Source organism: Schistocerca nitens, unplaced genomic scaffold (genome assembly GCF_023898315.1).
Source record: "Schistocerca nitens isolate TAMUIC-IGC-003100 unplaced genomic scaffold, iqSchNite1.1 HiC_scaffold_468, whole genome shotgun sequence".
In the NCBI taxonomy this organism is placed as follows: domain Eukaryota; kingdom Metazoa; phylum Arthropoda; class Insecta; order Orthoptera; family Acrididae; genus Schistocerca; species Schistocerca nitens.
This window is the reverse complement of record NW_026046001.1, coordinates 10,363,495-10,375,506: the sequence shown is the minus strand read 5'-3', so window position 1 is coordinate 10,375,506 and position 12,012 is coordinate 10,363,495.

Genomic DNA, 12,012 nt, shown 5'->3' with positions numbered 1-12,012 from the left:
CTAAAACTATAAATGTAGCTCTTCTTACTGGGCGATTGCATCAACTTAGATGCTTCTCCTGTGTTCTACTGTGCTGCTTGTATTGTCCCCACATACCGCAGCACGCGACAAGGGCTGGCAGACCATAAATGTAACCGTTTCAGAGAGAAATGCGACTAATGTGACGATCTCGCGTTATATCGATTCGATGGTGAATGACGAAACACGGAGATTTTCTAAGGTTTTTACTACATATTAACACTTTTCACATTTTCTCGTGTTACGTGGCTGCCAGTCCTCGGTTCATGCAAAATCTTAAGGTCCACGGTCATGTCCAAGGCACCAAACCGACCAATAATTCAATAATCGATAACTAAAACTATAAATGTAGCTCTTCTTACTGGGCGATTGCATCAACTTAGATGCTTCTCCTGTGTTCTACTGTGTTGCTTGTATTGTCCCCACATCCCGCAGCACGCGACAAGGGCTGGCAGACCATAAATGTAACCGTTTCAGAGAGAAATGCGACCAATGTGACGATCTCGCGTTATATCGATTCGATGGTGAATGACGAAACACGGAGATTTTCTAAGGTTTTTACTACATATTAACACTTTTCACATTATCTCGTGTTACGTGGCTGCCAGTCCTCGGTTCATGCAAAATCTTAAGGTCCTCGGTCATGTCCATGGCACCAAACCGACCAATAATTCAATAATCGATAACTAAAACTATAAATGTAGCTCTTCTTACTGGGCGATTGCATCAACTTAGATGCTTCTCCTGTGTTCTACTGTGCTGCTTGTATTGTCCCCACATACCGCAGCACGCGACAAGGGCTGGCAGACCATAAATGTAACCGTTTCAGAGAGAAATGCGACCAATGTGACGATCTCGCGTTATATCGATTCGATGGTGAATGACGAAACACGGAGATTTTCTAAGGTTTTTACTACATATTAACACTTTTCACATTTTCTCGTGTTACGTGGCTGCCAGTCCTCGGTTCATGCAAAATCTTAAGGTCCTCGGTCATGTCCAAGGCACCAAACCGACCAATAATTCAATAATCGATACTAAAACTATAAATGTAGCACTTCTTACTGGGCGATTGCATCAACTTAGATGCTTCTCCTGTGTTCTACTGTGCTGCTTGTATTGTCCCCACATACCGCAGCACGCGACAAGGGCTGGCAGACCATAAATGTAACCGTTTCAGAGAGAAATGCGACCAATGTGACGATCTCGCGTTATATCGATTCGATGGTGAATGACGAAACACGGAGATTTTCTAAGGTTTTTACTACTTATTAACGCTTTTCACATTTTCTCGTGTTACGTGGCTGCCAGTCCTCGGTTCATGCAAAATCTTAAGGTCCTCGGTCATGTCCAAGGCACCAAACCGACCAATAATTCAATAATCGATAACTAAAACTATAAAAGTAGCTCTTCTTACTGGGCGATTGCATCAACTTAGATGCTTCTCCTGTGTTCTACTGTGCTGCTTGTATTGTCCCCACATCCCGCAGCACGCGACAAGGGCTGGCAGACCATAAATGTAACCGTTTCAGAGAGAAATGCGACCAATGTGACGATCTCGCGTTATATCGATTCGATGGTGAATGACGAAACACGGAGATTTTCTAAGGTTTTTACCACATATTAACACTTTTCACATTTTCTCGTGTTACGTGGCTGCCAGTCCTCGGTTCATGCAAAATCTTAAGGTCCTCTGCCATGTCCAAGGCACCAAACCGACAAATAATTCAATAATCGATAACTAAAACTATAAATGTAGCTCTTCTTACTGGGCGATTGCATCAACTTAGATGCTTCTCCTGTGTTCTACTGTGCTGCTTGTATTGTCCCCACATACCGCAGCACGCGACAAGGGCTGGCAGACCATAAATGTAACCGTTTCAGAGAGAAATGCGACCAATGTGACGATCTCGCGTTATATCGATTCGATGGTGAATGACGAAACACGGAGATTTTCTAAGGTTTTAACTACATATTAACACTTTTCACATTTTCTCGTGTTACGTGGCTGCCAATCCTCGGTTCATGCAAAATCTTAAGGTCCTCGGTCATGTCCAAGGCACCAAACCGACCAATAATTCAATAATCGATAACTAAAACTATAAGTGTAGCTCTTCTTACTGGGCGATTGCATCAACTTAGATGCTTCTCCTGTGTTCTACTGTGTTGCTTGTATTGTCCCCACATCCCGCAGCACGCGACAAGGGCTGGCAGACCATAAATGTAACCGTTTCAGAGAGAAATGCAACCAATGTGACGATCTCGCGTTATATCGATTCGATGGTGAATGACGAAACACGGAGATTTTCTAAGGTTTTTACTACATATTAACACTTTTCACATTTTCTCGTGTTACGTGGCTGCCAGTCCTCGGTTCATGCAAAATCTTAAGGTCCTCTGTCATGTCCAAGGCACCAAACCGACCAATAATTCAATAATCGATAACTAAAACTATAAATGTAGCTCTTCTTACTGGGCGATTGCATCAACTTAGATGCTTCTCCTGTGTTCTACTGTGCTGCTTGTATTGTCCCCACATACCGCAGCACGCGACAAGGGCTGGCAGACCATAAATGTAACCGTTTCAGAGAGAAATGCGACTAATGTGACGATCTCGCGTTATATCGATTCGATGGTGAATGACGAAACACGGAGATTTTCTAAGGTTTTTACTACATATTAACACTTTTCACATTTTCTCGTGTTACGTGGCTGCCAGTCCTCGGTTCATGCAAAATCTTAAGGTCCACGGTCATGTCCAAGGCACCAAACCGACCAATAATTCAATAATCGATAACTAAAACTATAAATGTAGCTCTTCTTACTGGGCGATTGCATCAACTTAGATGCTTCTCCTGTGTTCTACTGTGCTGCTTGTATTGTCCCCACATACCGTAGCACGCGACAAGGGCTGGCAGACCATAAATGTAACCGTTTCAGAGAGAAATGCGACCAATGTGACGATCTCGCGTTATATCGATTCGATGGTGAATGACGAAACACGGAGATTTTCTAAGGTTTTTACTACATATTAACACTTTTCACATTTTCTCGTGTTACGTGGCTGCCACTCCTCGGTTCATGCAAAATCTTAAGGTCCTCTGTCATGTCCAAGGCACCAAACCGACCAATAATTCAATAATCGATAACTAAAACTATAAATGTAGCTCTTCTTACTGGGCGATTGCATCAACTTAGATGCTTCTCCTGTGTTCTACTGTGCTGCTTGTATTGTCCCCACATACCGCAGCACGCGACAAGGGCTGGCAGACCATAAATGTAACCGTTTCAGAGAGAAATGCGACCAATGTGACGATCTCGCGTTATATCGATTCGATGGTGAATGACGAAACACGGAGATTTTCTAAGGTTTTTACTACATATTAACACTTTTCACATTTTCTCGTGTTACGTGGGTACCAGTCCTCGGTTCATGCACAACCTTAAGGTCCTCGGTCATGTCCAAGGCACCAAACCGACCAATAATTCAATAATCGATAACTAAAACTGTAAATGTAGCTCTTCTTACTGGGCGATTGCATCAACTTAGATGCTTCTCCTGTGTTCTACTGTGCTGCTTGTATTGTCCCCACATACCGCAGCACGCGACAATGGCTGGCAGATCATAAATGTAACCGTTTCAGAGAGAAATGCGACTAATGTGACGATCTCGCGTTATATCGATTCGATGGTGAATGACGAAACACGGAGATTTGCTAAGGTTTTTACTACATATTAACACTTTTCACATTTTCTCGTGTTACGTGGCTGCCAGTCCTCGGTTCATGCAAAATCTTAAGGTCCTCGCTCATGTCCAAGGCACCAAACCGACCAATAATTCAATAATCGATAACTAAAACTATAAATGTAGCTCTTCTTACTGGGCGATTGCATCAACTTAGATGCTTCTCCTGTGTTCTACTGTGCTGCTTGTATTGTCCCCACATACCGCAGCACGCGACAAGGGCTGGCAGACCATAAATGTAACCGTTTCAGAGAGAAATGCGACCAATGTGACGATCTCGCGTTATATCGATTCGATGGTGAATGACGAAACACGGAGATTTTCTAAGGTTTTTACTACATATTAACACTTTTCACATTTTCTCGTGTTACGTGGCTGCCAGTCCTCGGTTCATGCAAAATCTTAAGGTCCTCGCCCATGTCCAAGGCACCAAACCGACCAATAATTCAATAATCGATAACTAAAACTATAAATGTAGCTCTTCTTACTGGGCGATTGCATCAACTTAGATGCTTCTCCTGTGTTCTACTGTGCTGCTTGTATTGTCCCCACATACCGCAGCACGCGACAAGGGCTGGCAGACCATAAATGTAACCGTTTCAGAGAGAAATGCGACCAATGTGACGATCTCGCGTTATATCGATTCGATGGTGAATGACGAAACACGGAGATTTTCTAAGGTTTTTACTACATATTAACACTTTTCACATTTTCTCGTGTTACGTGGCTGCCAGTCCTCGGTTCATGCAAAATCTTAAGGTCCTCTGTCATGTCCAAGGCACCAAACCGACCAATAATTCAATAATCGATAACTAAAACTATAAATGTAGCTCTTCTTACTGGGCGATTGCATCAACTTAGATGCTTCTCCTGTGTTCTACTGTGCTGCTTGTATTGTCCCCACATACCGCAGCACGCGACAAGGGCTGGCAGACCATAAATGTAACCGTTTCAGAGAGAAATGCGACCAATGTGACGATCTCGCGTTATATCGATTCGATGGTGAATGACGAAACACGGAGATTTTCTAAGGTTTTTACTACATATTAACACTTTTCACATTTTCTCGTGTTACGTGGCTGCCAGTCCTCGGTTCATGCAAAATCTTAAGGTCCTCGGTCATGTCCAAGGCACCAAACCGACCAATAATTCAATAATCGATAACTAAAACTATAAATGTAGCTCTTCTTACTGGGCGATTGCATCAACTTAGATGCTTCTCCTGTGTTCTACTGTGCTGCTTGTATTGTCCCCACATACCGCAGCACGCGACAAGGGCTGGCAGACCATAAATGTAACCGTTTCAGAGAGAAATGCGACCAATGTGACGATCTCGCGTTATATCGATTCGATGGTGAATGACGAAACACGGAGATTTTCTAAGGTTTTTACTACATATTAACACTTTTCACATTTTCTCGTGTTACGTGGCTGCCAGTCCTCGGTTCATGCACAATCTTAAGGTCCTCGGTCATGTCCAAGGCACCAAACCGACCAATAATTCAATAATCGATAACTAAAACTATAAATGTAGCTCTTCTTACTGGGCGATTGCATCAACTTAGATGCATCTCCTGTGTTCTACTGTGCTGCTTGTATTGTCCCCACATACCGCAGCACGCGACAAGGGCTGGCAGACCATAAATGTAACCGTTTCAGAGAGAAATGCGACCAATGTGACGATCTCGCGTTATATCGATTCGATGGTGAATGACGAAACACGGAGATTTTCTAAGGTGTTTACTACATATTAACACTTTTCACATTTTCTCGTGTTACGTGGCTGCCAGTCCTCGGTTCATGCAAAATCTTAAGGTCCTCGGTCATGTCCAAGGCACCAAACCGACCAATAATTCAATAATCGATAACTAAAACTATAAATGTAGCTCTTCTTACTGGGCGATTGCATCAACTTAGATGCTTCTCCTGTGTTCTACTGTGCTGCTTGTATTGTCCCCACATACCGCAGCACGCGACAAGGGCTGGCAGACCATAAATGTAACCGTTTCAGAGAGAAATGCGACCAATGTGACGATCTCGCGTTATATCGATTCGATGGTGAATGACGAAACACGGAGATTTTCTAAGGTTTTTACTACATATTAACACTTTTCACATTTTCTCGTGTTACGTGGCTGCCAGTCCTCGGTTCATGCAAAATCTTAAGGTCCTCGGTCATGTCCAAGGCACCAAACCGACCAATAATTCAATAATCGATAACTAAAACTATAAATGTAGCTCTTCTTACTGGGCGATTGCATCAACTTAGATGCTTCTCCTGTGTTCTACTGTGCTGCTTGTATTGTCCCCACATACCGCAGCACGCGACAAGGGCTGGCAGACCATAAATGTAACCGTTTCAGAGAGAAATGCGACCAATGTGACGATCTCGCGTTATATCGATTCGATGGTGAATGACGAAACACGGAGATTTTCTAAGGTTTTTACTACATATTAACACTTTTCACATTTTCTCGTGTTACGTGGCTGCCAGTCCTCGGTTCATGCACAATCTTACGGTCCTCGGTCATGTCCAAGGCACCAAACCGACCAATAATTCAATAATCGATAACTAAAACTATAAATGTAGCTCTTCTTACTGGGCGATTGCATCAACTTAGATGCATCTCCTGTGTTCTACTGTGCTGCTTGTATTGTCCCCACATACCGCAGCACGCGACAAGGGCTGGCAGACCATAAATGTAACCGTTTCAGAGAGAAATGCGACCAATGTGACGATCTCGCGTTATATCGATTCGATGGTGAATGACGAAACACGGAGATTTTCTAAGGTTTTTACTACATATTAACACTTTTCACACTTTCTCGTGTTACGTGGCTGCCAGTCCTCGGTTCATGCAAAATCTTAAGGTCCTCGGTCATGTCCAAGGCACCAAACCGACCAATAATTCAATAATCGATAACTAAAACTATAAATGTAGCTCTTCTTACTGGGCGATTGCATCAACTTAGATGCTTCTCCTGTGTTCTACTGTGCTGCTTGTATTGTCCCCACATACCGCAGCACGCGACAAGGGCTGGCAGACCATAAATGTAACCGTTTCAGAGAGAAATGCGACCAATGTGACGATCTCGCGTTATATCGATTCGATGGTGAATGACGAAACACGGAGATTTTCTAAGGTTTTTACTACATATTAACACTTTTCACATTTTCTCGTGTTACGTGGGTACCAGTCCTCGGTTCATGCACAACCTTAATGTCCTCGGTCATGGCCAAGGCACCAAACCGACCAATAATTCAATAATCGATAACTAAACTATAAATGTAGCTCTTCTTACTGGGCGATTGCATCAACTTAGATGCTTCTCCTGTGTTCTACTGTGCTGCTTGTATTGTCCCCAAATACCGCAGCACGCGACAAGGGCTGGCAGACCATAAATGTAACCGTGTCAGAGAGAAATGCGACCAATGTGACGATCTCGCGTTATATCGATTCGATGGTGAATGACGAAACACGGAGATTTTCTAAGGTTTTTACTACATATTAACACTTTTCACATTTTCTCGTGTTACGTGGCTGCCAGTCCTCGGTTCATGCAAAATCTTAAGGTCCTCTGTCATGTCCAAGGCACCAAACCGACCAATAATTCAATAATCGATAACTAAAACTATAAATGTAGCTCTTCTTACTGGGCGATTGCATCAACTTAGATGCTTCTCCTGTGTTCTACTGTGCTGCTTGTATTGTCCCCACATACCGCAGCACGCGACAAGGGCTGGCAGACCATAAATGTAACCGTTTCAGAGAGAAATGCGACCAATGTGACGATCTCGCGTTATATCGATTCGATGGTGAATGACGAAACACGGAGATTTTCTAAGGTTTTTACTACATATTAACACTTTTCACATTTTCTCGTGTTACGTGGCTGCCAGTCCTCGGTTCATGCAAAATCTTAAGGTCCTCGGTCATGTCCAAGGCACCAAACCGACCAATAATTCAATAATCGATAACTAAAACTATAAATGTAGCTCTTCTTCCTGGGCGATTGCATCAACTTAGATGCTTCTCCTGTGTTCTACTGTGCTGCTTGTATTGTCCCCACATACCGCAGCACGCGACAAGGGCTGGCAGATCATAAATGTAACCGTTTCAGAGAGAAATGCGACCAATGTGATGATCTCGCGTTATATCGATTCGATGGTGAATGACGAAACACGGAGATTTTCTAAGGTTTTTACTACATATTAACACTTTTCACATTTTCTCGTGTTACGTGGCTGCCAGTCCTCGGTTCATGCAAAATCTTAAGGTCCTCGGTCATGTCCAAGACACCAAACCGACCAATAATTCAATAATCGATAACTAAAACTATAAATGTAGCTCTTCTTACTGGGCGATTGCATCAACTTAGATGCTTCTCCTGTGTTCTACTGTGCTGCATGTATTGTCCCCACATACCGCAGCACGCGACAAGGGCTGGCAGACCATAAATGTAACCGTTTCAGAGAGAAATGCGACTAATGTGACGATCTCGCGTTATATCGATTCGATGGTGAATGACGAAACACGGAGATTTTCTAAGGTTTTTACTACATATTAACACTTTTCACATTTTCTCGTGTTACGTGGCTGCCACTCCTCGGTTCATGCAAAATCTTAAGGTCCTCAGTCATGTCCAAGGCACCAAACCGACCAATAATTCAATAATCGATAACTAAAACTATAAATGTAGCTCTTCTTGCTGGGCGATTGCATCAACTTAGACGCTTCTCCTGTGTTCTACTGTGCTGCTTGTATTGTCCCCACATACCGCAGCACGCGACAAGGGCTGGCAGACCATAAATGTAACCGTTTCAGAGAGAAATGCGACCAATGTGACGATCTCGCGTTATATCGATTCGATGGTGAATGACGAAACACCGAGATTTTCTAAGGTTTTTACTACATATTAACACTTTTCACATTTTCTCGTGTTACGTGCCTGCCAGTCCTCGGTTCATGCAAAATCTTAAGGTCCTCTGTCATGTCCAAGGCACCAAACCGACCAATAATTCAATAATCGATAACTAAAACTATAAATGTAGCTCTTCTTACTGGGCGATTGCATCAACTTAGATGCTTCTGCTGTGTTCTACTGTGCTGCTTGTATTGTCCCCACATACCGCAGCACGCGACAAGGGCTGGCAGACCGTAAATGTAACCGTTTCAGAGAGAAATGCGACCAATGTGACGATCTCGCGTTATATCGATTCGATGGTGAATGACGAAACACGGAGATTTTCTAAGGTTTTTACTACATATTAACACTTTTCACATTTTCTCGTGTTACGTGGCTGCCGGTCCTCGGTTCATGCAAAATCTTATGGTCCTCGGTCATGTCCAAGGCACCAAACCGACCAATAATTCAATAATCGATAACCAAAACTATAAATGTAGCTCTTCTTACTGGGCGATTGCATCAACTTAGATGCTTCTCCTGTGTTCTACTGTGCTCCTTGTATTGTCCCCACATACCGCAGCACGCGACAAGGGCTGGCAGACCATAAATGTAACCGTTTCAGAGAGAAATGCGACCAATGTGACGATCTCGCGTTATATCGATTCGATGGTGAATGACGAAACACGGAGATTTTCTAAGGTTTTTACTACATATTAACACTTTTCACATTTTCTCGTGTTACGTGGCTGCCAGTCCTCGGTTCATGCAAAATCTTAAGGTCCTCGGTCATGTCCAAGGCACCAAACCGACCAATAATTCAATAATCGATAACTAAAACTATAAATGTAGCTCTTCTTACTGGGCGATTGCATCAACTTAGATGCTTCTCCTGTGTTCTACTGTGCTGCTTGTATTGTCCCCACATACCGCAGCACGCGACAAGGGCTGGCAGACCATAAATGTAACCGTTTCAGAGAGAAATGCGACCAATGTGACGATCTCGCGTTATATCGATTCGATGGTGAATGACGAAACACGGAGATTTTCTAAGGTTTTTACTACATATTAACACTTTTCACATTTTCTCGTGTTACGTGGCTGCCAATCCTCGGTTCATGCAAAATCTTAAGGTCCTCGGTCATGTCCAAGGCACCAAACCGACCAATAATTCAATAATCGATAACTAAAACTATAAGTGTAGCTCTTCTTACTGGGCGATTGCATCAACTTAGATGCTTCTCCTGTGTTCTACTGTGTTGCTTGTATTGTCCCCACATCCCGCAGCACGCGACAAGGGCTGGCAGACCATAAATGTAACCGTTTCAGAGAGAAATGCGACCAATGTGACGATCTCGCGTTATATCGATTCGATGGTGAATGACGAAACACGGAGATTTTCTAAGGTTTTTACAACATATTAACACTTTTCACATTTTCTCGTGTTACGTGGCTGCCAGTCCTCGGTTCATGCAAAATCTTAAGGTCCTCGCTCATGTCCAAGGCACCAAACCGACCAATAATTCAATAATCGATAACTAAAACTATAAATGTAGCTCTTCTTACTGGGCGATTGCATCAACTTAGATGCTTCTCCTGTGTTCTACTGTGCTGCTTGTATTGTCCCCACATACCGCAGCACGCGACAAGGGCTGGCAGACCATAAATGTAACCGTTTCAGAGAGAAATGCGACCAATGTGACGATCTCGCGTTATATCGATTCGATGGTGAATGACGAAACACGGAGATTTTCTAAGGTTTTTACTACATATTAACACTTTCTCGTGTTACGTGGCTGCCAGTCCTCGGTTCATGCAAAATCTTAAGGTCCTCGCTCATGTCCAAGGCACCAAACCGACCAATAATTCAATAATCGATAGCTAAAACTATAAATGTAGCTCTTCTTACTGGGCGATTGCATCAACTTAGATGCTTCTCCTGTGTTCTACTGTGCTGCTTGTATTGTCCCCACATACCGCAGCACGCGACAAGGGCTGGCAGACCATAAATGTAACCGTTTCAGAGAGAAATGCGACCAATGTGACGATCTCGCGTTATATCGATTCGATGGTGAATGACGAAACACAGAGATTTTCTAAGGTTTTTACTACATATTAACACTTTTCACATTTTCTCATGTTACGTGGCTGCCAGTCCTCGGTTCATGCAAAATCTTAAGGTCCTCGCCCATGTCCAAGGCACCAAACCGACCAATAATTCAATAATCGATAACTAAAACTATAAATGTAGCTCTTCTTACTGGGCGATTGCATCAACTTGGATGCTTCTCCTGTGTTCTACTGTGCTGCTTGTATTGTCCCCACGTACCGCAGCACGCGACAAGGGCTGGCAGACCATAAATGTAACCGTTTCAGAGAGAAATGCGACCAATGTGACGATCTCGCGTTATATCGATTCGATGGTGAATGACGAAACACGGAGATTTTCTAAGGTTTTTACTACATATTAACACTTTTCACATTTTCTCATGTTACGTGGCTGCCAGTCCTCGGTTCATGCAAAATCATAAGGTCCTCGCCCATGTCCAAGGCACCAAACCGACCAATAATTCAATAATCGATAACTAAAACTATAAATGTAGCTCTTCTTACTGGGCGATTGCATCAACTTAGATGCTTCTCCTGTGTTCTACTGTGTTGCTTGTATTGTCCCCACATCCCGCAGCACGCGACAAGGGCTGGCAGACCATAAATGTAACCGTTTCAGAGAGAAATGCGACCAATGTGACGATCTCGCGTTATATCGATTCTATGGTGAATGACGAAACACGGAGATTTTCTAAGGTTTTTACTACATATTAACACTTTTCACATTTTCTCGTGTTACGTGGCTGCCAGTCCTCGGTTCATGCAAAATCTTAAGGTCCTCTGTCATGTCCAAGGCACCAAACCGACCAATAATTCAATAATCGATAACTAAAACTATAAATGTAGCTCTTCTTACTGGGCGATTGCATCAACTTAGATGCTTCTCCTGTGTTCTACTGTGCTGCTTGTATTGTCCCCATATACCGTAGCACGCGACAAGGGCTGGCAGACCATAAATGTAACCGTTTCAGAGAGAAATGCGACTAATGTGACGATCTCGCGTTATATCGATTCGATGGTGAATGACGAAACACGGAGATTTTCTAAGGTTTTTACTACATATTAACACTTTTCACATTTTCTCGTGTTACGTGGCTGCCAGTCCTCGGTTCATGCAAAATCGTAAGGTCCTCGCTCATGTCCAAGGCACCAAACCGACCAATAATTCAATAATCGATAACTAAAACTATAAATGTAGCTCTTCTTACTGGGCGATTGCATCAACTTAGATGCTT